This window comes from Vulpes vulpes, chromosome 12, assembly GCF_048418805.1.
Source record: "Vulpes vulpes isolate BD-2025 chromosome 12, VulVul3, whole genome shotgun sequence".
NCBI lineage: Eukaryota > Metazoa > Chordata > Mammalia > Carnivora > Canidae > Vulpes > Vulpes vulpes.
In genome coordinates, this window is record NC_132791.1 from 182,484,773 (window position 1) to 182,511,039 (window position 26,267).

At 52.8% G+C, this 26,267-nt stretch overlaps 1 protein-coding gene across 1 annotated transcript in view; it reads left to right on the top strand.

Moving 5' to 3' along the window:
• SMPD3 (sphingomyelin phosphodiesterase 3) overlaps nucleotides 1-26,267 on the top strand; it is an 82,339-nt gene that overhangs the window by 26,320 nt on the left and 29,752 nt on the right. The gene's annotated exons all lie outside the window — the stretch shown is intronic.

Consider the following 26,267-nt stretch of genomic DNA (forward strand, 5'->3'; position numbering starts at 1 on the left):
AAATCCTTGCAAGGGGCGCAAGAGCCTCCACCTGAAAGCCTCCTCCTGCCTCTCTGGCACCACAGGGGCTCTGGGGCCACTTCCTCCGAGACCACCTGGTCCCTTAGGAGGGACCTTAGGAGGGACCTTAGGAGGGACCGCAGCCTGAGGGTGCGGCCTAGGACCCCTCACCCCTGCAGGACTACACAGCCCGGCCAGACACTCACTCTTGCCCCTTCGCCTCCCTTCACTCCTGCGTCCCTCGCCCCCTTTCCTGAGGCCCACGCCTACAGACCAGCCTACAGATGACACGGGGCCTGCTCTGCTCGGTGCCCAGGCTGGCCCCCAGGCCACCTTCCCTCCAACCTGCCTCCAGGCTGTCCTTCCCCACAAAGAGCATGCACTCCTCAGAAATGGACAAAAGAAAGGCTTTTCTAAGCCACCTGCCACTTGAAATGGGCTTTTCTGTCCCAATATGGGTTCTAAACTGGTTTGCAAGGTAACATATAGCCTATGAGGAGCTATTGCACACTGAAATGCATAAACACCTCCCAGGCTGCCTGGAGGGGGATGGGAGGCTAACATGGATGTTATTCTGTGCCTTCCCCACTTGTCTTTTGGGGAACATGGCCCTATCGGGAGAGTGAGTCTCTCACTCTAGGCAAGATCTCAGCTTTAAAAAATTTAGTGCAATTCTTTTTATATCAGATGGTTATATTTAAAGTAGCCAAAGGCCTAGATTTACATCGTCTTGGTTAAATTACTCATCACCGATCCCTCGTCTACAACCTTTTTTTATTTTCTGAAGGCTTGATTTGCATAAAGAGTTTTAGTTTTCGTTTTTCTCTAGCCAAGTATGTGTTCGTTTATGTCATGGGCATTTTCATTGTGTCTCCACCTGCCTGGATTAACAATCAACAAACATCCCCACTGGTCCTTCTGCTGGTCCGTACGGTCTCCCGTGAGGTGTAGGGTTCTGGGTGGGCAGCTTCTTCCCATAAGAAAATAAAACCCAACAGGCCAGAAATGCATCTTGGCTGACAGCCAGCCTGTGCCAGGAAGGAAGAAGTTCCGACCCACCACATGGTAGGGCAGATTCATGAGAGCTATGTGATTTTATAAAAATATTGTTATTAGTGTGTACCATTTATTGAGTACTTGATATGCACCAGCCACGTGCTTACTGTATGTATCTTCAAAATAATTCTGTGGTGCAGGCATCAGGCCCACTCCCTGGCTGAAAAAAACTATGGTTTAGGGAAGTTGTGACTTGGCAAATGTCCCAGAGCTGGTAACTGGCAGCCGGGTCTCTCTGACAACACACCCCTATGGCTGGCTGCCTGTGTTTACTCATTTAGAGCCCACCTCATCCCAAACACTTTGAGGCAGCTCAGAGGGAGCTGGGTGATACAGCAAAACAACACAAATAGCAACGGTGAGACAGGTGCTTCAAGGGGACTCAGAAGGCAACAGGGTGTCATCTAACACATGAACCTTATACCAGGCTCCGAGCTTCCTAGCAGCCAAAGCAAAGAAAGCCCAACCTCTTCCCCAGTTACTGGTGCTGGTAGCATAATCACGAATCAAACAGACCAAAGACCCAGCTTTTCCTAAGTTCAAGTCCAAAAAACAAATGCCTCCCAAGTGACCTCTTATGGAGACTTGAGTGTAACAATTGAGGCATCTTGGCAGCCCAGGTGGCCAGGGTGGCACGGGGTGGGGGGGAGGGGGGAGGAGGGATGGGAGGGGCCATGAGCCAACCCAGCCTCTCTCCCCAACCCCGCCCCCTCAAGTCACGGCAGCTGTCTTAGACTGGGGAACCAAAGCTGTGTGCAGATTCGCTGGTCAGTTCAAGGAAAGGAAGAGGGCAGGATCAAGCAGAGAGAGCAAGGGCCCGGCCTGTGGTTGCATGAGGCCTCAGCATTTCTACAAGGAACTCAGGAGCTGAGATGGCCCCTCAGATGCCCCAGGTGGAGGCCAAGGGTCCAGCCTCAGTGCTTCTCTCCATAGACCAATCTTTGACCACAGGCCAGCCTCCAGGAGGGGGCCTCAACCTGAGTGAGGGCTGCAGCTCCCCTCGGCGCGAGGCGATTCCCAGGGAGGGACGCAGCTCTGAGAACATCTAGCGGATGGACGTGGCGGCCCCAAAGATGGGGTCTAGCCAGGACCCACAGCACCCACGACAAAGAGCCTGTGGGGGCAGCCTCTGTGACGGAGAGCCCTAGCAATCCGTGGGGAGCTTTCCAGCCACACAGTTCCTTTTTTGAGAGAGAGAGAATGAAAGAGAATGTGTGCATGTGAGCAAGTGGAAGAGGGGCAGAGGGAGGAAATCTCAGGCACACTCCCCAGTGAGCGTGGAGCCGACACTGGGCTCAAACTCACACCCCATGAGACCCTGACCTGAGCCAAAAATCACAAGTCACACGTTTAATGGACTGAGCCACCCAGGAGCCCCTCCAGCCCCAGAGCCCTCGTGGGGGCTGAGGCATCCTCCAAGGATACGGGCCTCCCAGCAAGGCTTGGACAAGTCAGGCACTAGGACCGGCCAACATGGCCTTGGAAGGTAGCCCTGGGGGTCTCTGACAGCCAGGTCGACAGGGCTGCGTCCGGAGGGAGCCCCTGTGAGCAAGGGCAGCAGGGTAACTTCGGCCTGGAAACTTCAACAGCCGCCTAGGGCACACCCACCTGCACACACACAACTTCAGAAGTAAAAGGTCCATCAGGCGCCTGGCTTTAGCACCATGATTGCTTCCTGGTGAACCGGCCAAGGTAAACTGTTTGCTAAGCACACAAGGAGGACGCAGACCCAGGGAACCAGTTGGGTGGCGCCGGCAAGAGGAGGCCTGCAGGGCTCAGAGAAAACAGCAGTGGCCTCAGACCCAGACTGCGGGTTTGCCAGTGCCCCGCTGGAGGGGAGGTCGGGAGGCTGGGGTTGGGGTACGGCCTGCAGGGGAGGCCGCCGCGGCTGGCGGGGGGGGGGGGGCAGCGCGGGCCTGGGACAGCTCCTGCGGGCAGGAGGGGACAAGTGGCAGGGACGGGCAGGAGGGGACAAGTGGCAGGGACGGCGGGGAGGAGGGCGTGAGATTGCAGCAGCCCTGTGACCTGGGCCCAGCAGGGTGCAGCCAGCAGAGGCCTGCTCACCAGGCACAGCGGTGACAGCAACCTGTCACTTCCCTTAACGGAGGCCAGGTCGCACAGCGTCGCGGAAGCTGGGATCCCAGGCTCCGTTCAGACTCCCTTTGGTTCTCCCGGGCCTGGCAGCGCCAACGTTGTCGGTTTGGACGTGATGCAATGAACTCTCTAAACAGCCAACTTAATGGCTAATCAATTCCTCCAGAGCTCTGATACTAAATCGGGCCGTTGGACACATTTTGGGGCACAGCTGCTGTCTCTGAGCCAAAAGCTACCCTCTCTCTTTTACTTTGCAAAGCAGAACACGTCACATTAAATCCCTGATGGTCTGAGATGGGTCTCTTGTGACCTAAAAAGGGAAAAAAAGCTGAAGAAGTAGACTCTCCAAGATCTGTACAGGTAATTTGTAGATCTTTTCAAAGGAGGCTCTTCATTTAAAGAGGATACAGGATAGTAAAATAGAACCTCTTCTTGCCGTTTAAAACAAGCGTCTGCTAGAAATATTGTTTCTAGGCGAGATTAAAATACTAGATACACAGTAGCCGTGGTTACACTTTTCAGGTTACCTACAGTTAAAAGGTCCTAGCAGGGGGGAAAGTTAAGATGTGGGATAAAGTTTCCGCTGACAGATCTCTTGGAAATCCCCAAGCCCGCCCTGAACCTTCCATCCAGGAAAACAAGCCACGCTCACACCTGCCGCGCTGGCTGAAGTCACAGCAGAACCTCAGCACTGCTGACCAGGCTGGGCGCCCCTGGGCGTGCACGGGTTCACACAGCTCTGCAGCAACACTCCTGGGGTCCCCCTGGGTCGTTGCCCTCCCAGACGCCCCTTGGAGGCCCCTTAGGCTTCTATACGGGTCCGCTTCCTCTAACTGGAATGCCAGTGATTCCTGGAACTTCCCTTCCTGGCGCCCTCTGGGCCTCACCCTGCGCTCGCCCCGTGGGACCTCGTCCACTCTCTGCCCTCAGCTCCCAGTGTGCTGGCCTCATCCACCTCTCATACTTGACTCTCTACTCAGCTGCACTTTTGTGTCTCATGCTCCAATGGACAGGGCCACCTGGACGTCCCTCCATCAGCTCTGGGGCTACCTGCCCAACTCGGGCTCCTCACAGATGCCCAAATCCATGCCACCCCAACCCCAGCTCATCTACTGAGGCATCACCATCCCCCCAAGTGCCCAGGCCACAGGCAGGAGACACCTCCTCCCAGGATCCCCTTTCCCCCTGCCCTCTGTGTCACACCAGTCCGTCTTCTAGATACGTCGTCTCCTGTATCCCACCACCACGTCTCTGGTTGGCCGAGGCCACCCCCTGCCCGGCTGTGCTGCCTCTGAGCCCTTCCACTCCTGCAGCCGGGGTGACCTTTGTAGAACACAAATGAGACATGTCACTCACTGGATCTGATGTCTGCGGGATCTGGCTGCTGCCAGCCCCCTCCATCTCCTGCGACGTCCTACGGGCCGGACCCAGGAGCCGGCGCTCCCCCCTGTAGATTTTCGCCCATGCCTTTCCTTCTGTTCTAGTTGGACACATATCAGGAAACAAAAGCCAGCTCCCATTTGTGGGGCTGGGAGTCTTCCCAGGCCCAGGGACTACCCCCAGGAACCCTGACTCCGTATCCCAAATCCCCTCCTCTCCAGTGGGTGGGCTGACGTGGGAGACCAGGCTGAGGCTACCCCGCAGGCAGGGCTGCACACAACTGAGCATAGACGGAGCTCATTCAATAAAGAAGAGGAGACACAGCTGCTCGTTGTCTTCCCAAAGGGACTCCTAAAGACCTCAACGTTCTTCATTAGTAAAGAGGAAAGTGAGGATTTTACTGTCCAGGCTGTGTTTTTAAAACTGTCATTCCCGGGGCACCTGGTGGCTCAGCTGGTTGAGCATCTGACCAGCTCAGGTCATGATCCCAGGGTACTGGGATTGAGCCTGTGTCGGGCACCCTGCTCAGCGGGGAGCCTGCTTCTCCCTCCCTCTGCTATTTCCCAGCTTGTGCATGTGCACTCTGTCTATCAAATAAATAAAAATAAAATAAAAATGTCTTCGTGATGGAGATCTCACAGACACTTGTTTATTCCCCGGCTGCAAGGACTTCCCAGGTCACCGAAGTCCACATTCGGTAGAGCCCCATTAGAGTCTAGGGACATCCGGTGGCCAGAGGCAGGGAAGGAGGCCAGCTCAAGGGATCTGTCCCCAGGCGGAGGTCCAGCAGGACCCTGCTCAGGGTCCCCATTGCCAGCAGGCCAAGCCAGGCCTCATCTGCCCCCTCAGGTGGAAGTCATGGACAGGACAGTGGAAGGTTCTCAATATCCACCCGCCTGAACCCTGCCAGGCCACACGCTAGACCTCTAGGAGAGCATGGAAGTGGGGGAGCTTCCCGAATCTGCAGGTGAGGGACCCGAGGCCCAGCTCCAACTCTCACACTTGGCATGTCGCAGCTGGTCAGGGGTTCTGATTCAGGACCGTGGTCTGTACAGTCCACGTTCTACCCATTGGAAGTCACTTACCTCATGTCCTTGAACCTGAAAACAGGAATTTAATACACATAGGGAAGAGTAGGGGGGATTATAATGAGCTGTTTCCAGAGGAGGATTAAATCCTCTTTTGGATCCATTTTAATACATTGCCACGTTTTCATGACTAGCCTGGATTTCTCTGAGGCCACTTATCTTTTTATAGTTTGACCTTTACACAGGAAAAACCTCAATGATTTTCCACTGTTTTGAATAAACTGAAATGGATGTATTTTTCTGAATGATTACAGAATGAAAAACAGGGCCTGTCACCACCAAAGTCCTTCAGGAGTAATTTCCCCTGCAGGACAGGGCTCACAAAACTACCCGTTCGTGATGGGGCTCCCGCAGCCATTTATCTTCCAGCTGCAAGGACTTCACCATTCATGGTCTACACCTGAGGAGAAGGGTGCTTTGTCCTGGATTCAGGAGTAGGAGGAGGGCTAGGCCCCCACCCCCAGCCCCCAGAGTAGCCGAAGCTATGGAGGCCAGGCCAGGAACACAGGCCAGATGGAGAGCAGAGCATCACCAGCTCCGCTGAGGGCATCCTGGAGCTCAGGCCCAGGAGGCAGCCTGTTGCCAGAGAGCAGGTGGTCCCCACAGGCGCTCGCGGGGACCTGGAGGGAAGTAGAGGGCAGCGAGAAAAACGTTCACAGCGTGAGTGGGGGCAAATCACTTCAGCCCGCTAAGTCTACTTCTTTTCCGTAAAATAATAAAGATTGTAGTTTCTTGTAGGATTGTTAGGAACTTAACAGATTTAAGCTGGCCAGTCTGTAGTAGATGCTCAATAAATGTGGCTCCATTTCCTCTTCAAGGGCCAAAGCTTTTTTTTTTTTTAGGATTTTATTTATTTATCCATGAGAGACAGAGGGGACAGGGGTACAGAGACGCAGGCAGAGGGAGAAGCAGGCTCCACGCAGGGAGCCCAACGTGGGACTCCATTCCAGGACTCTGGGATCATGCCCTGGGCCGAAGGCAGACGCTCAACCACTGAACCACCCCGGTGCCCCAAGAGCCAAAGTTTTTTTTTTTTTTAAGATCATTTATTTATTTATTCATAGAGACACAGAGAGAGAGGGAGAGAGAGAGAGAGGCAGAGACACAGGCAGAGGGAGAAGCAGGCATCATGCAGAGAGCCTGACATGGGACTTGATCCAGGGTCCCCAGGATCACGCCCTAGGCTGCAGGCGGCGCTAAACCGCTGCGCCACCGGGGCTGCCCAAGCCAAAGTTTTTTAAAGAACAACTTCCTGCCCCATACACTACCCTGCCTTCTTGAGCAATGGAGACAGAACATTATTTCACAATGTCTTCATAACTTGAGGATCTTCTTCACTAAATATGAGAACTACAGGGACGCCTGGGTGGCCCAGCGGTTGAGCATCTGCCTTTGACTCAGGGTGTGATCCCGAGTCCGGGATCGAGTCCCACATCAGGCTCCTTGTGGGGAGCCTGCTTCTCCTCTGCCTTGTCTCTGCCTCTTTTTCTTTCTCTCATGAATAAATAAATAAAATCTTTATAAATGAATGAATGGATGAATGAATGAATGAATGAATGAATGAATGACAGAATATCAGTCCTGAGCGGGAACGGGGATGCTGTCCCGGCTGATCCTCACGTGATGAGCTCACACAGCTGAGATTTTCTGAGCCACTTATGTTGTACCTTTTCTCTTGATTTTGATTTTTTTTTTTTTTTTTTGGTTAAAACCAGGTAACAATGCTTATCAGAACTGTGTGCTAAGTAAGAGCAGGTTGGCCGTGAGTGAGGGCTTCGGGGTGCCTCCTGGCGTAACGGAGGCCCGTTCCGGAGGCGCTCTCATGGCCATTTTGCGCAGAAATGTTTCCTGTTTACTTCCAGATCCACAGCTACGTTTGGGGAGGGAGATGTGGCTGGAAATCTGTCGAACTTCCTGATCTTGACCTTTCACAGGTATTTGGTGTTAAGTGGTTCGATCTCTTATGGGCCGGGGGGCTCCTGGTGGCTGCGGGCGGCACCCGGGCACTGGCAGCCAGGAAAGGCCGTGGATCCTGGCACCAGGCCCGGGGCCCCTGGGCGCTCAGGGTTCTCAGCGGGCTGCTGGGGCTCACGTGGTGGCAAACCTGCCATGGCCACGCCGCCCACTCGTTGCTCATACTCTGTACTCCGTGCCCCCCCTTCCTACTGCTTCCCAGGACGGCGGACGGCACAGGTGTGCCCAGGGCCAACTGCCTCTGCCTCCCTAGCCTGCATGCGCTGCGTCTTCCCAGCATCCTCCTTCCTCCTTCTTGCCTCCTTGCTGGTTCTAGGTGCCCGCCCTCCCCCACGAGACTGTCTTTGGCTTCTCTCCTCAGCAAATGCACCTCGGCTGCGTACAAACCTCCTGATGCCAGTGACCCTGACCTACCTTCGGCCTCTGCGGCTCCCCCGGGTCCAGGCCCACGTTCCCAGCTGCCTGCCACCTTCTCAGACGCATCATGTCCCCAGACACCTTACTTTCCCCACACCCTCATTTCTGCACAAGGCACCCTGGCCTCCTGGCCACTCAGTCTCCAAACCCGAGATCCAGACTCCTGGATTTCCATTCCGGGCCCAACTCCCACCCTCAGCACTCCCTGATGGCTGCCCCACTGCCCGAGATCCCCAGAGCCTCACAGCCACTTCCCCTGGGAGAGCATTAGGAATCCTGTTCACAGGGTCAAAAGCCAAGATAAAGCACGGGGCTTGCTAGTTTTGAGGGTGCGGCACATGTTGGCTGTGTTCCTCCATTGCTGGGCATGGGCCCCATTTTCTTTGCTCATTATCCATCATCATTTCCACCTGCCCAACCTCAACTCTGGACAGCCCAGCCTGTGTGTCCCCTATCCCTTCCCCACTCCCCACTTCCCCATTTCTACCCCTTACTCCCCACTCCTCTACTCATGCCTGACGGAGACAAGGGCCAGGCTGGGTCCCACAAACCCAGGCTTCCAGCCTGAACCGGAGTGGTCACTTTGGCAGCGGATGGTAGAGGGCGTCGGCCCCAGCTCTGAGCCCCTGTCTGGCCAGGCAGTGTGACCCGAATACCTGGAGCTCCCCACTCCGACCCTGCAGCGGCGCCTGAATACCAGGTCCCCAAGGAGTTTGTGTGTCTCTGTCACTGGACTCAAGTGGTCCAGGCAGGAAGACAGGCCGAGGCCCGGGAAGGCGGGACCAGGCTGAGCTTCGCCTGGTCTGACCACCCGAGGGGCTGCACACAGGCCTGCTCTGCCTGGATGCTGCCCTCTTCTGTGCCCACAGGGGCATTCTGGCCTCCGAGCAATACAGCCACACGATCTCGTCCTGCTGGCTTCTCCAACGTCACACTTTCATGCCAAACAGCAGCCACCTCCCATTCTGCCACGGTGGACAGTGATGCCCAGCTGATTCCCCACTTAGAAATTGCTGGCACCTACTGCAAAGTCCAATTTCGGCCTGACATTCAGGTGCCATGCTCTTGCCCTTAGCAGTCCTCACTCTGCCTCAATTCTCCATGGACGGGGGCCAGGGCCTGTCCCTCTATTTTACCTACACTACTTGTAACAGGAGTGTTGGAGCCTTCCTCTGGCTTATAAGTCCCTCTCAATGTCTGGGAAACTTCTGAATTAAAAACCAAAAATTCCAGGGTGCCTGCGTGGCTCAGTGGGTGAAGCATCTGCCTTCGGCTCAGGTCATGATCCCAGGGTGCTGGGATGGGCTGGTATCATCAGGTCCCCTGCTCAGTGGGGAGCCTGCTTCTCCCTCTCCCGCTCCCCCTGCTTGTGCTCTTGTGTGCACGTGCTCTCTCTCTCTCCCTCCTTCCATCAATAAATAATAAATAAATAAAATCTTTAAACAACAACAACAACCACCAAGATCTACTCTAGGATACCCATCCATGGTGGCAGAGAAATAGGTAAAATGATTCTCCATTGAACCCTGCTGCGAAGTGAGGATTTGCAGCCGGGACTACTCGGGCACTCACAGCTTTCTAGGATACTTAGGTGTCCAAAGTCAGGCTGATTTAAATCCAGTAGCTTCTCCACTGTTTATTCTTAATCCCTTCGCTTACAGGTGCCAGATTTAGTAAAAATAAAGGATAATCCTAAAAAAATAAATAAAGGACAATCCTACCGCTGAAGCTGGGGGTGGCAGTGGTGGGGCAGGGAGGGGAATTCGAGCCTCATTTGCGCCTGACTCAGGGTGGCATCTGCAGTGACAACACCAGCAGTGTTCAGGTTGGTGGGGCTGTCCCAGGTCTATGGAGGACAAGGCCCTCCCCCCCAGCCCTCCCCTAGGAGCTTCTGCCCCCTGAGCCCTGTGCTTCCCCAAATAATACCCACAGCGTAGGCAGTTTGTAAAACCCCCGTGGGCACTTGGGCACGTGTGTGTGGCACCGAACCGCAGCTCTCCTGAGGGCTGTCTCCAGGCCTCCTGACCTGGAGTTGGGGGGCGGGGCACCCTCTCCAGGGCCTTCGGGGGCTTCCTTCCCACAGCACTCAGGGGACAGGTGGGACTCCTGGATGCCCCATCTCCGCCGGTGGGTCAGGGAGGCCACGAGGCACACCTGCGTAGGTAGCAGGTCAACCTCCTCTCCCGGGGTGTCAAGCCTATGTCAGGGGCACGAGATGCCGGGGAGAGCTGGCGGGTCCCTCGGCCTCCAGGACGGGGTAATGAGCACAGGAGCCACAATCCCCCCCAGCGCGGGCTCTGAGCCAGACACTGCGACAGGACTTGGGGTTGCACGTTATCTTGGGGACACCTTGCTGCGCTGTGACTGACGTACTATTTAAGTCTCCACTTCAGGGGATCCCTGGGTGGCTCGGCAGTTTGGCGCCTACCTTTGGCCCAGGGCGCGACCCTGGGGTCCCGGGATCGAGTCCCACGTCGGGCTCCCTGCAGGGAGCCTGCTTCTCCCTCTGCCTGTGTCTCTGCCTCTCTCTCTCTCTATCATGAATAAATAAATAAATAAATCTTAAAAAAAAAAAAAAATCTCCACTTCAGAGATGAAGAAAAAGCAAGGCCTGGAGGGGAAACCTGACCTACCCACAGCCTCCCAGCCAGGCAGGAGACCGGCTGCTGTGCCGGAGCCAGGGCCCCTGCTCAGAGCACTGCTCTTGAGGCTACTACCGCCCCCCAGACACGAGGGACCCAAACACCCTGCCTTTGCCACAAGCGATGTCTTGCTTGCAGATGCATCTGTCCTCCTGAGGGCCTGATGTCCAGGCCACGGCCTTCTGCCCTCCCTGCCCAGTGCCCTTCCCCTCGGCCTGCATCTCAGACCTCGGGAACCTCCAGAGGCCCCGCCTGCCAGGCCCAGGACTCCATTTCCCAGGAAAGGCATTCCCTGCTGGGACCCAAATGAACCCTCTAGGGATTTTTCAAACAAAATGGTGAAACACAAAGGCTCTTTAGAGCAGCACAGGAATCTGCACTGAGTGATTGAGGATGAAAGGTGACTGCAAACCAACTGTGAAATGCAGTGCCTGCCGGAATCCCACCCTAAAGCCTGCTGGGAGTGCAGCTGGAGACAGGTCAGCATTGTTACCGAGGGTCCCCCCCCAAGCCCCCACCTTCCTACTGATAGGCCCTTGTGAGATCTTACGAGTCTGCCTAAGCAGAGCCCTCCAGCGAGCTCCCCATCACCAGGGCCATGGCAGATCCTTCTAAAATGAAGTCCAGAAGCAACTGTACCGACACCTCTAAAGCTTTGTAACAGCCCATCTGCCTCTGAGCAGGTTCATCCAGAAGTTCTCCACGGCAAAGGCCGACAACTGGAAGATTCAATGGCTGTCCCTGAGAGCTATGAAAATGCTCCCACTATGTTGCCAAAGGCGTTTGTCCTTTTATGAATACTTTTCCCATTTTTAGTTAGTGAGCTATTATCCAATGTCTAGTGGCTACTTGTAGCAGGCAGATACCCAGGGGGTGCGGGGAATGTGTCCTTGCCCCCCTGGAGTTCTCAATCCAGGGGAGACAAAGCCATGTTTGAGCTCTTTGGTGCAAAATGAACCAGGCCCTGTCTAGGCAGAGCCGAGAAATGGAACACAGCCTCTTCCTGAGGACAGGCCGGACAGGCTGCCTGCCTGGGTCCTGGTCCGAAGCGTTCATTCAGCAACGAATTGATCGAACGAGAGCTTATTCTAGTTTCACCCAGATCTTAGTGGGCATGTCTGTCATTGTTGCCCAAGCTTTGCCTCTCAAAAAAAAAAAGTCAAAACCCATCTTTTCCCTTCCAAACATTTAAAAAATATTCCCCCATTTCCCTAAAATTCTCCTCTGCCTCTCTTGCTTTTTTATAAATTTACGAATAATTCGTCAAGAATTGACATAGTTTATCCATTTCGGTAGTCCAACCCATGTAATTAATTAATTATGTTGCCCTTCTCGCCTTGGATTCCAGGAAGCTCAGAGCTTAATTTAGACCTTGGTCACAGAAGTCAGGTTGGCCATTACAGTTAGAGAACTTGTATTCTCTTTGCTGACTGCGTTCTGATTTCCCATTTCAATTTTAATAACCTCACTGTCGTACCTTTTGTTATAAACCTCTACAAATCCTTTTTTGATTAGAGAAGAGAATAAAATGAAGACATTTTTTTAGAAGGAATGGCCTCAAAGTATTCTTGCAAAAGAGGGTATTGATCACTTAAATTATCCTTTTCCAAGGAAGATGGACTTCATTTATGCCTATGAGCAGAGTTCTCTGAGCTTCCATGATGCTCAGACATGAATTTGGTAAATTGATGGGGACAGTTCTCATTGCCTATGGTCTGTTTTCCATTAAAGGCCCTTAGCAACCTATGTGCAAATCAATGTATCTTGCCAAGATACATTTATGGGTAAGCAATCATTATAATGTGCCTAGACCTGCACCTCAAACGTTTCACCTCAAGCAAGATTCGTGTCCCCTTTAATCCCCTGCTGGGTTTCTGCCCCATTCTGCCCCAGGTCGGGTCCCCACACTCCATGATTTCGCTGAAAAGTCATTTGAAGACCACATTAATGAGCAAACAGCCTGGAATACCCATCTGATTTTAGAAGATTCCCTCAGGCGAGCATTAAATCCTCAGTCTCAGCCACACACACACACACACACACACACACACACACGCACAGGCACACGCACCCCGCCCCGCCCCATGTGCTGCTGCGAGCTAGCGAGCACTTTCAATCCTACCAGCTGATTGTGTTCAGCAAATGTTTGTAAATTTCGGTGGCCGTGTCTCCTCCACGCAAGGCTGAGCTTCCACCCCCTGAAACTGTGTTTTCTGAGTCTTTTGTGTCTCCTAATGGTGCCTGGAACATTTTGCACATGATAAGGAACTCAAATAAAATGAACAATAAGCGTCCCCAACCAGCTAGAGCTTTTTATGAGGCTCTCAATGAAAACACTGAACTGCATCGATGTCTGATCAAGGCAAACATCTGGAGATGCCAGTGGCAGATGCCCAATTATGCTGAGGCTGATGAATGGGCACGGAGTTATTTGGGGCTCGGCAGCATCACTCAGCTGGGCCCGCTGCTACTTAGGTGACAGGCTTCCCCTTCCAGTGCACCCCGCGGGCTGGAGCGGGCTGGAGGGGGCTGGGAATGCTTACCCCCCACCTGCCTGCCCTAGCCCCTAGCCGCCCACCACCACGGTCCCTCGTTCTGTCTCCAAGGAAGAGGAGGGTCAGGTGAAACTCACTTTCTCATTCCTTTTCCCATTTCACAGAAAATATCTTATTTTCTATACGAAAGCGTTAATTACGCCATGCGTACCATCAAATGGCACTAAGTGATAACTAGATGTTCAGGAGGTTGACATGTATATTTTTCAAGTAGCTCCGTGATTTATGATCTAATTTAGGTAAACGGCAAATAGTGATATCATAATAGCCCCCTTTTCTTCTGGTTTCCGCCTCATTGTCTCTGGGTATAGAATAAGAAATGAATCATCAAATGGGCCCCATGGGAAGAGTGACAGGCTGGCTAAGAGCATAGGCTCTATCGACACACCCATGAGGCTTCAGATCTCAGTCTTGCTGTGACCAAGGTCAAAAGCTGTGACCTCTGAGGGCTTCTCAGACTAGGCCTGGGTCGAGGATTGAGTGAGATGAGCCTCGTGGCACTACGTCTGGCACAGCGTTTTACCCCAAGCCGCCACATTCATCTGAGTGTAGCTGGGTTCACGATGGGAATGGATCCTAAGACCTCTCAGACAGAATGATCCTGGGTGTCTCCTCCCGTGAAGACTGGCAGGCAGCCTAGAGAGGAGTGGGAACGTCACCAGCCGGGCCAGCAGGACAGAAGACGCAGCCGTGAGTCCCAAGGCTATGACCTGACCCCAAGCCCTCATCAAAACACCTGTCTTGGGGGAAGAAACCCTGCTGTCTACATCCAAAAGCTAGAGATTAAAAAGTGATAAATCCCCAAAGTTAAAAAATCAAATCAGCAGAAGAGCAAAATCTCTTTTTCTGAAAGTTACCAAATATCCAGGTAAAAGCCAGGTTCTAGCCCAGCTCAGCCCACAGGGCCTGGCAAGCCTGCACATGGGAGCCTGGGGTTACAGAGAGGAAACTCCCGGCTTCCCCACTTCTAGTGTTGCCACGAACAGGGTCTCCCACCAGGTTCTGGGTCACGAGTCATCCCATCAAGTACTGGTGCCTTTTTGTTTCCAATTTGGGCGGACCGCTTTCTTTTCTATCTTATATTCTTGGAAACGTTGTTTCCTGCTGTCATGATACCCCCAGGTTCTGTACTGGGCTGAGCTGGAAACACACCAGCCTCTGGGATCTCGTGCCTCAGTGGCTGGTGGACCTGGGACACAGGTGACTCCCCTCATCCTCCTCCTTGAGAGACCTCAGCTTAACCCTCAGTCTTGCTACCGAATGTCCTCTGTCGGCCCCTCCTCCGGTGCCACCCCCTGCACACCCATCCTTGTGTTTTCTAAGCTGCGGTCCTGAGGACTCCAGGAGAAAACAGAGAACCCAGGCCAGGGGTTGTAACGCTGCCCCCCATCCTAGCCATGCTGTAGCCCTGCCAGGAGGGATGGTGCTCCCTGCAAAATAAAGTGCATGAGCTTTCCAACAGCTCTGCTCCTCAGAGGCCGTGGGCCCTCTGACTCCTGCACAGCTTTTCTAGTCGAAGGATGAGAGTCTCCTCAGTTACAAGATCCATTGGAATATTCTTCAGGGCCTGATGCCCAGCCCCGGTTCTGAAATGAGCCGGGGTGAATCATCATGCAAGCAATCAGACACCAGCAAATCCATTCTAATTCACTCCATTTAAAATTTTTGTTTTCCATAAAGTATTAGGTTAGAAAAGAATTTAATCACACCAAATCCACTTCCAAAATGGATACAGATCCTAAGATCAAGAGTAATGATACGAAGAAAAGACTAAACCTCTGGCTTTGAGAACTCACGTTTGGTACTTCACTGATCACACTGGCCTTCCTGACACCAGGAAGCGGTCTTCCTCCAGGCTGGGGGTGCCATCTTTGGTGTTTTCCAGCACAAATGAAGACGGAGGTAGAGGTGAGATCAGGACACTTCTGTGGGCAAAGATCAGTTCTGAGCTGCCGCAGATTGCAGTGGTGTCTCCTATGAGCCCGGTACTGTCCTGGGTGTCGCGGATCCAGCAGTGGACAGACAGGAGCACTACCTTCTAGGAGAGGAAGAAAGACAAATGGAAACGCATCATGTGTTAAGTGGTGATATTTTGGCAAGAAAAATGGAGAAGGTGAGGGCAGAGAGGGTGACGGAAGGGGGCATTAGTTCATGCAGGGTGGCACAGACTATTCCGAGGGGGTGGCATCTGAGCAGGGAGCTGAATGCAGTGAAGGATGGGCCGTGTGGACATCTGGGGGCAGGGTATTACAGTGGGAGCCCAGACCTGGGCCCAGAGGAGGCAAGGCACTGCGTGTGCGGCACCCTGATCCAGCGTCTACACATCCACGCTCCAGCTCGTCGTCATTAGGGGAGAAAAGCCTCCTCACTAGCAAGTCAGCAGAGCGCTTCTCTGTCCCAAGAGCCATTCTCGCCTTTTCAGCAGCCTCCTGGAAGCCTCCTAACTCAGCACACACTGACTTCCCGGGAGAATGATGTCCCAGGCGGGGTTGCATTCCCACCCCAGACGGCAGTGTCCCGTCAGGAGAGGCCCGGAGCAGCAATGCCTTAAACACGCCGTCATGGCATCCACAGTGCCACGGAGCAGATCCGACCACTGGCAGGACACCCCACATCACCTGCCACCAGCATAAACGTGTCCACTGAGCTCATGAGGGTCCTGGTGTGTGGGGCCCCTGTAGCTGGTGTCAAGATGAAAAGCCCAACCAAGTCATGATTCTGGCCCAAAGCTTGTCCGCAGATTATGACAAATGTACACTCCAGAGTCTGTCCCAGGCTCGGGCCTCGCGCCTGGATTCAGCCCCGCTCCTGGAACTGGCATGTCTCACACCATCCCCGTTTTCCAGGAGAGAGAAATGAGGTCTACCCGGAGAGGTGGGTGCCCTATCACTCAGGGTTCAATCGAGGCAGAATCACCGTAAATGTGGTGGAATAAGGAATTTATTATAAGGCTTAGGCCTTAGCGATTGTGAGAGGATCTGGGGGAGCAAGAGCCCAAGAGGGGACTTGATGGGTCAGGGGAAGGTCACTAGCCAGCCCTAGTGTGGGTGAAGGGGGTCAAGCCCTGCACAGAGGTCTGGGAGGCAGGTCCACAGAGCTAAGGGAGGCCAGGGTAGGAGTCTATGGACCGCTGTTGGCTCTTGGGGGCTACTGCCTCCGTAAGTTTGCAGAGAAGTACCCGGTGTGGGCCTGGGATTGTGGTCGGTCAGCTTGGCTGGCATTCGGGAAGGAGGTAGGGACATAAAGTTCCATCCAATGCAAAAGTAACAGATCCAATCAGTCATCCAATAATCTGATTATTCTTTGGCCTATGTGACTCCCTAACCACCAGTTAGAAGAGAGATTCTATCCCAGGCAGAGCCGGTCAGAAGTTTGCCACATACTTGTGCTCTGTAGCTGAGAGCTTTAGGATTCTCGGGCACGGAAGGGGCAGGAATGGCCAGCCTCCCCTGCTGGCTTTTCGCCCAGGTTCAGTTTTGAACAGGAAGGTGTCCCAGGTGTCTGGGCACTTTTGTCAGGACTTGAAGGATGAACCATGGCAGGATGAGGCCAAGGTGTGCACATGGCCAGTCTGAAAGATGCCCTTGTCTGTGTCTAGAATGCATGAATGTGTGTCTCTAATAATGGGCAATACTGGAAAAATTTTGTCTTTCTAATCTTTTTAAAACTATCAGCAAATGGGTTCCTCTTGTCTGAGTCTAATCCAACCACCACTGTTGTCTAACTCATTGGACCAGCTTCTGAATCTTGATAAATGTTGCTTTAGAGCCACCATATTGAATTAGGAGCTGATTATATCTGATTTACCCTGTAACAGGGTTAGGTCCATTTCCTAGGATGTAGCAGAAGGGCCTGATGGTCACCAAGCTGATCCATAATTACCTCTTAAAATTGTAGCCCAAATGGGTCATGTCAACAACAACCCCCTATTAAGGGGGTACCCCAGCAGAGCTGGGAAGCATTTGACAAGAAGTACCATGGCTGTGGGCACCTCTGCAGAGCTCATGACACCCTCACCCAGGGCCACGTGGCATGTATTTGAGGGTGCCCCTTCCAGAGGCCACTTGCCAAAGGCAGGAAGTAGGACCAGGAGGCTCTGTGGCAGAGTGGATTGAGAAGAGCTCTGGTTTCAGAGTAAGGCGGAGCTGGATTCAAATCCCACCTCCTCCATGGTGATCTTGGGGAGCATGCACTCCTCTCGGAGCCCTGGCCACCTCATCTGTAAAATGATGACAATAGTAGCCACTCTGCTATGCTGTAATGTGGGGAAGTGTGATGACCTCAGGAACTAGGCCTCAGCCCCACGGAGTCAGGAGCTTTGGGGTATCACGGGCAACACAGACGTTCCCCATTTATAATGAGGTGCTCTTCTCTAGACAAGGTTACTACTGAAGCCATGTCAATACCTGATTGTGGACAGGCTATGAAAAGCTGGTAGTGTGGGCATGAAGTAGCTGATTGGGCTCCAAGCCCCCAGGAGAATGGGGACCACCACCCACCCTCACACTGTAGTCAGTGGCCTCTGGGGGAGCTGGGTCTGCAAGCTCCTTCGGTGTGGGTGTGCCCAAGATGGGATGGATGGCACTTAGCTCTTCTGGACCCTATGGGACTAGAACTGATTCCCTCCAACTCAGATGGCAGACATGTCAGGGACAGGGTGACCAAATGTGCAGTGGGGCATCAGGCCGTGGGGCAGTGGGAGTAGGATGGTGGCTCCTCCTGCCAAACTCCGAACCTCCACCCTGAACCCAGTCTAGAAGCAGCAGAGGCCAAAAGCCCCCATCTGGGGAAAGCGGGGCCTCCCCCTGCAGCCTAGCCAAGCCTGATTTTGAATCCTGAAGTGACCTCCCCCAACCCTACCCAGAGCGACAGTTTTCTTACTTCAGTGTTTGAAAGAGTCCCAGAGCCTCAAGGTGCGGGAAGAGGCCCTGTGGCCCGAGGAGGCCCAGAGAGTCTGTTCCCCTTGCGCAGAGCCAACCGCTACAGCCTCGGTGTTTAAAAACGATTGAATCAACAGAGGGACCGTTCATCAATATTTTTAAAAAAGGGCTGTAATTAGAGGTTGGTGAACCCCCACGGCTCCTGGCCACGATGTCAAAGGCTTCCTTGACCTGGAGCTGGGAACAGAATGAAAAGCAACCACAGACACGGTCTGCCACGGCGTGTTCCGCCACAAATCCCACTCGCCAGGCGCTCCCCACCGAGGCTCATAAAAGATTCTGTGGCTGATAGAAATGGCATTTCACATATGTCCACGTCCTTTCATTCCTCGGTGGTTTTTCTTTCTAAACTTGGGAATACGGGCGTCCTATTTTAAGAACATTAATTACTGTCCAACTTCAGTGTACTAATGGGAACAAAAAAACCACCCAACTTTCAACTGAGGAAAGGAAACAAAAATAATTCATGGGATAATTTTGTGTTCACATCCCTCAAGGTTGCCTGAGAACATTTGTCTAATGCATTTATTTATTTCTGGTCAAGAGAAGTGAATAGCTGGCTTTTTGGTGGTTTCTGGAGAACGAAGTGAGGGCTGGCCACCTCAGACCAGGATCCCTGGTCGGGGCTCAAAGAGGTAGTGTCAGGAAGGCAAAAATAGAATGAGGGAGCCGGCAACAGCTTTGACACATGGTTTTCTCATCCAGGGCCTGCCACATAGGGCCCTCCTTTTCCAGCTATTCTAAGTGAAAAAGAAAAGAAGTAAGATTATCTGAGAACTACATTAAAAACAAAAAAACACAGAGCTCTATTTTAGCCACGTTTTCTGCGTTCTTCCGCCTTCTCCCAAGTGTTCATTTTGGCTCCTCTTTCCTCACCAAAGCTAAAATGGGATGCGTCCCATGGTTCTGTCCTTGACCCCATTCTGTCCCTCCCCGGCCCTCGTCCGCAAGGGAGCCTTCAGTGCAGCGTCCACGTGGCCGGAGCTCAGGCACGTTCCACGCAACTGCCTGCCTCTTGGATAGTTCCCCTCCTCCAATAAGGCCCCCAACTGCCCAGAACCAGGTCTGATGTCTCCCTTTGGAGGGTCACATCTGGGGCATACTCCTCCCCCCAGAACCTTGTCTGTATGCTGGTGGCCAGGACTGTCTGACAGGTGACACCTTCAGAGGCAGGGACTGGAGCAGAGGGTGCTCCCTATGAGATTCCCTGATAGTAAACGTGAGGGGAGACTGGGGAGGCCTCCCTCAGGCCTGAAGGGGAGGAGCAGCCAGCCAGGTCAGAGGGGGTTCCAGGGTGGTGGGGGGACAGGGTGAGGAAAGATCATCCGCCCTGAAAGAGACCAGGGACTGCAGGAGGGAGCAGGAGAGCTGTGGAGGCGCGAGGAGGGAGGATAAGACTGGCGAGCAGTGACACAGCAGGGTGTGGTGGACCTAGGACATGGGTTTCATCCTGGGGGTGTTTCCAGCTGGGAGGTGCTTGGGTTTGCAAGGAGAAAGAGGACGCTGGCTTCTGTGTGGAGGATGAAGGGTGGAGACCAGGCTGAAGGACCCGATGAGAGATGATAAGGCTTGGCCAGGATGGCCCTCTGACACCCAGGGACCCCCCAACAGTAGCTGCCTGGCTCCTGCTGGCTTACCCTTCCCGGCCGCCCAAGCTCTGCCCAGACAGAACAACCCACAGACCGAGTCACACTCAGATGTTAAGGGCAAATAGTGGCACCATCCACCTCAAATCCCTCTGGGACGCAAGAGGGTGGCAGCAAAGAGGGAAAGGCGGTGGCCACCAGCCTTCCCCAGACTCCTGGGGGGTTCCTCCCCTGCCTGTGGGTGCCTTCTGAGCATTAGGGAGCCCTGTGGGCTCAAAACACTAGCCAGGATGGGGCCATGGACAAGTCTTTACTCAGAGTCTAGGCTCTGCCACTCTCGCTATGTGATTCCAGAATCTTCCTTTACACAAAGCAGCCTACTTGATGCCCTACTTCAAACACCTGCGAAGTTTTCTCACAGCCCTTGCTGTGCCACCTGGTACCTACAGAGGGAATCGAACGTTCTGACTGACACTCTGGCCTGGCCAGAAGCCATGGTGTTAATCCAACCTTGGTTCCCCAAGTGCCTTTCGGGGATCAGGCTCGGGGCTCAGCGCTCAGGGGGTCCTAGGCTTACGAGTCCGATGCCCGGTGGGGGTGCGACTGAAGCACGCGGGCTGGCAGCCGCAGAGTTGAGCCGCAGAAGATGGGTGCCAGGTGGACCAACGGGGAGGGTGTCGCGGACACTGGGGACAGCATGTTCAAAGGCACGCAGGCGTGAAAGAGCGCGGTGTGTTCCAGGTAAGAGGAGAGCTAGGGGTGGGAGCCGTCAGAACCAACCAGTGGGAGGGGAGGAGCGGCAGGAATGAGGCAGAGGGGGGCTGGGCCCGGCACCAAAGGTCCCCCCGGACCAGGCTGGGTAGAGGGATCTGTTCGTTGCACGGAGGGAGCTCCAGTGCTGGATAGATGAAGGGGCAGATGACCTCAGAGTGGCTTGTGCTGGGGACCCGAGCTTGGACATGAGCCGGGGGCCAGCCCGAAGGCGAGCCTGGAGCTGTGCAGAGAAGTGAGGCAGCCCAGGGACGGAGGGCAGAGGAGCAGCAGGGACTGGAAACGGACCACAGGCTGGAAGCGACTGGCCTTGACTCTGGATGGGACAGGGGTGGCGGAGGGAAGGCCGGGAGCAGAGCCTCTGCCCACTGCCCGCTGCCCGGCTAATGGGGGCTGGGCCCCCCGAGGCTTCCAGGGGCAGAACTCCCCTCCGCCTTTCCTCCATGGCTTTCACTCCCCCTCTGTCTTTCTCTCATCTTTAACTGCCACCAACAGAAAAACCAAATGCTTTGGTTTTTTTTTTTAAGATTTTATTTATTCATGAGAGACACACACAGAGAGGCAGACACAGGCAGGGAGAAGCAGGCTCCGTGCAGGGAGCCCGATGTGGGACTTGATCCTGGGTCTCCAGGATCACGCCCCGGGCCAAAGGCAGGAGCCCAACTGCTGAGCCACCCAGGTGTCCCCCAAATACTTTTTAATCGTCTGATATAGTTCCTTGTTTTTAATCTAAAAAATGAGTAAGTTGAAGCAAAATTTCCTGTACATGGTCTCTCATCTGTGTAAATGTCTAGATTTTCATTTTTCCTTGGTATATTTAAAAAAAAATCATTTCAGGCATCAGGACGAGCTTTTACAACACCGCTTTGGTGCCCAGCTGCCCCTCGTACCGCCCCGCCCTCCCCAGAGAGCCTGAGGCTGGGCGGCACAACCCAGGCTCATCACCCAAGGGCTTGACATGGAGCTCTTCCTCTGTAGGGTCTACAGATCTTTTCTCCAAGCCAGAGGGCACCTTCTTAAACCCCAGGATGTTGACATTTGGATCAAGTTTTATTTATTTATTTATTTAAAAGGTTTTGTTTATTTATTTGAGAGTGGGGCTGAGGACAGGGACAGAGAGGAAGGGAGAAGCGGACTCCCCGTGGAGTGGGGCTGGATCCCAGAAAGCTGAGACCACGACCTGAGCCACCCAGGCACCCCAAGATCAAGTTTTACAAAACGATTTCATTTTGCAAGACAAATAGCTAATAAAATAGATTCTTTTTTGGTAACCACCCATACACCAATCAATCTGTCACTTGGAAAACTGTTTCCTGAGAGGTGTGAAATGAGGCCACTCTGGAGTTCTGTGGGAACAGAGAGACCCCGAGAAGCCTTCCACTCCCAGATTACACTTGGTACCCCAAAACAGGGAAGCTACCTGATTCAGAGCATAGGGAATACACAGCTGATTAGTTGTTCAATCAATACCAACTTTTGAAAGAGAGCAGGAGGTGGCTGTCCTACTGTCTACATAGAGTCAACCCACACCATCACGGGTATATCTTGCCTCTGTCTCTGTCCAATTCCATCCCTATTGGGAAAAAAATTTTAAGTAAGTATTCCCCACCTAGGGGGCTTCTTCTGTGCTGCAGACTTTCAAGGGACTTAAAACAAAGGGTCAACACCACCAACACAGATCAAAAGGAGAAGCCTTGGTCATAAGACATGGCCTGTCTGTGCCCACCAAGGCCGCCATCAGAAAACAGAGACACTCACCCCCTGCACACTACTTTTGGATCTGTGCTCGGTTTCTACTTGCTTTTTCTACCTTTATTTTCTCTTAGCTCTAATTCCCTCACTGCTTTAAAAAAAAAAATCTTATTATCTTGTACATAGAACACATTTTAAGTCTTTTTTGGAACAAGATGGAATAAATCTTAGTTAACAGAACCTGCTTCAAAGCAGTTCTACCTGCAGAATTCTGCTGTACCAAACCTAGAAGAGCAGCAGGCTCCTACAAGTGCTAAACACAAAGCAGCAGCGGCACACAGTGGGCCCTCAATAAATGTCAATCAGTTTGTTTTTTAAATGGTGGAATCTGAAAGGCTTCAGGAACAAATGAGATGGACTGAGTAATAGCTGCTGTGAAAGAAATGTGACCAAAAAATATTACTAACAGAATAGATCAGAACCCCCACCACCAAGCCCCTCAAAAAAGCTGTAATTCCATGGTGGACACTAGAAAAGAAACATGTCTGTCAGTAGAAGTCGGGATAACTGAAACAAAAGAGCAAAGAAAGAAAGCAGTGATGTCCGGGCTATAAAGTAACATGTCAAACCAGAAATGCAGACAAAGAAGACAATCAGAGGTACAAATAGCCCACTGGGAAATGAGAAATGGTGTCACAGCCCTACAGCAGGTGACAGAAAGATAAACGGGGTGAGGCACACGATGAAGGAAATGTCAGAAAAGAAACAATACAAGAAAAGTTTCGAGAGATGAAAAAAACAGCTCAGCCTAGAAATAAAGAACGCACACCGTGCCTTTCAAGGTTAGCCTGAGAGAAAGAAATCAGTATTTGCTAGTTACAATTCGGAATGATAAATGATCTGGCAAGCTGAAGGGAGATATGTTCGTTTGAAATCAGATAAGAATGACAAGAGAACTGACATCACAAATAGAGAAGACAAGATGACTCTCAGGAAGAAATGTGCCATTTGAACCACACATGAGTGCCCTAACCACATGGCAGTCCTAAGACTCACTCTGTGTAAGAAGAAAACAGACTCATTTGAAAAATGGGGGAGGATTTATGCATAATTATACTTAGAAAGAGAGAGGGAATGTCTGACTTTTTACAAAAATATGAAAGACAAAAGCTGATATAACAAGACATTGGAATTAGAATGGACTGGCTGAAGGGATGCCTGGGGTGGCTCAGTTGGTTAAGTGTCTGCCTTCAGCTGGGCCCATGATCCCTGAGTCCTTGCTCAGCGGGGAGCCTGCTTCTCCCTCTGCCCGCCTCTCCCCCTGCTTATGCTCTCTCTTTCTCTCTCTCTGACAAATAAGGAAATAAAATCTTTAAAAAATATATAGAATGGACCAGTTGAAAAAGAAAAAATAAGTGGTCTGACAAAAATGCAGCCACTCCTAAAATTTAACTTACACTCTAATAATTCCCAAATCCTGCTCTAGCAGACTTCTCTGCTGAGTTGTGGGTCTGATTATCCCATTCTCACCAGCCATCCCTAGCAGTGACTCTGGGGTTCTTCTGCACCCAGCCATTAAGGTCTCCACCAATGCACAGAAAAGCCTGTCCAACCATGCTTCTCCCCTTGCGTTGGTATTGGAGGTGTAGGGGTAACTCCTTCACCAGAGTACAGTCAAGATCCTTCCCAAGCCCAGCAACTGCTTTTCACCCTCAGCCCAAGGGATTTCTGCCAACCCAACCTAGTCACAGCTCTGCATGACACCTGACCCTGACACTCAGCTGGAGGACTGTGTCACTTTACATATGTTTCCAAATATCTCTGGGTTTGAACCTTGTTGACAGTACCTGGCCCCAGCATCAGCATGTGAATAACTAAATCAATCTCTGAGGTGCCAGGCCCTTTGCACACATGATTTCTGGATCTAAGAAGTCAGAAAGAAAGGAGAAACTGCAGAAAAAGGTAGAAACTGAGGCATCTGGGTGGCTCAGTGGTTGAGCATCTACCTTTGCCTCAGGTCGTGATCCCGGGGCCCTGGGATCAAGTCCTACATTGGGCTCCCCGCAGGGAGCCTGTTTCTCTTTCTGCCTGTGTCTCTGCCTCTCTCTGTGTGTCTCTCATGAATAAATAAATAAAATATTAAAGAAAGAAATAAGGTAGAAACTGAGGCTTGGAGAGATGCCCTGAGGCCAGCACTTACTGGTCTGGGGAGCAGGTCCATCCAGCTCCACAGCTGGTTCTGCTAACTGGGCTGTGTCTCAGGGGACGTAGAGGCATCCTGGAACCTGGACCAAGCATCTAGGGACATGGTTTCACTTGGGGCTGCACGTCCATCAGAGGTCACCCCAGGTGCTAGTCTGTGGTCCAGGGGCCTGCGGCCTTGAGGCTCCTGGTGACAAGCAGGCAGGCGCGTGCTCAGGACCACTACTGGATCCCTAGACACTGCCGCACTGTGCTGGGTAAACAGCCCACTTTCCACACCCGCCCCCCAGGCCCGCCCTGCCCCACTGCCTATTTAAGCAAGAGGCCCCGACTCCACTGGCCCAGGCACCGCCAGCTTCCGGAGCTAGGAGAGCAGCCCTGCAGGCCTCGCTCACTCGGGGATGAAAGGTCCTTCTGTTTCACCATATCCTACCGGTGCGTTTTGAATGATGCTGCTGAGCTGGGTTGTAGCGGGAGCTGATTCTGCTGGCCTGGGAGTGTATTGAGATGTGTAGCGGGCCCGAGGGAGGCTCTGATTGAATTTTTCCTATTTCTAATCCCTGACTTGATGTGATCTTATTTTCAAAGAGGCAGAAAGCCCGTAGTTGGTGAAAGGACAGAGGAGAGCATATTTCAAAACACAGTCTGGCTGAGAATATCAATGATCTGAGGTGTTTTTCTTTTCTTTTGAGGAAACAGAAGTCCTGTAATTTCAAGGTTGTAGAGATCCCATTTGCCCCTTGGGAGCCCCTCCCTAAATAGCCAGTTGCTGTTATTTAATTCTATTTTGAAAAAATGTGCAGAGAATTTTTTTAGAAGAGTTTGGTGAGGGAGGGAGGTTGTGTAGCTGGAGGGAGACAGTTTGGGGAAGGTCTGACCACAAAGGGTCTCCTCGAGAAGCTTCTCACAGAGAGATGGATGAAGAGTGAGCTCCTCCCCACTCTAGGGTTAGTGGGGCCTGAGAGTCTCGGAGGCTGGGATGGCTCAGGAGAGGGCTGCCTCCTTCGTGTTCTCTTCTAGATGTTTGCCAGTCTGTGGCCTAGGGTCAGGTCAGCCCACAGAGAGTATACGGACAGAGGTGCATGCAGGTCATCAGCCTACGGAGGGTGAAGAGACAGACGTGCCAGGTACAGGGGATGGGACCTCTCCTGGAGGCCAGAACAGCAGGCCCCATCTGGACGCCCCAGGCTCTGGGTGGGGAAGGATGCCTACCAGGTGGAAACTCAGAGGAAACAAGTTAGGGTGTCCACAGGGGAGAAAGGGCCCCTAGGGGAGCAGAAGACCTAGGGGCTGTGGCTTCCTTCTTGCCACTCTAATGTGGCAACATCAGGTACTCATGCTCGTGGCTGTCCAAGACCCTGGAGTGACCCCCTGTTACAGGGAAGGGGGCACCTGATGCTCAGACAGGTAGCAGACCCAGCCCTAGAATTCAGGTCTCTCTGGAGCTTCTCCCTATAGATTTCTAAGCAAGAGAGAGCCAGATATTTGCCAAGTGAAGAAACACTCTTGCCAGCCCTTCTGCAACATCTTTGGCTTGTGGACCGAGGGACTGGGACTTAAATTTTCAGATTCTTCTGAAATACAGTTTGAGTGATGTGCAAATTAAGTGTATATAAATGACGGGAGCTGGTCCAGGGGAGCGCTGGGGAGCAACGGTTGCCTCGGAGATGCGACGGTCGTAAAGAGTCTGGCAGCAGAACTGGCTTCAAAAGGTGGAGGGTCAAGCAAGGAGCAGCCCTCCGAGCTGGGCGGGCGCGGGGCTGAACTTCCCAGGCTGGAAAGTCGAGGGCGGACTTGGGGCTGGAAGGCGGGACTAAGGAGCCCGAGGTGCGCCTGAAGCCCGGGGGCGCGGTGCAAGAGCGGCCGGGTG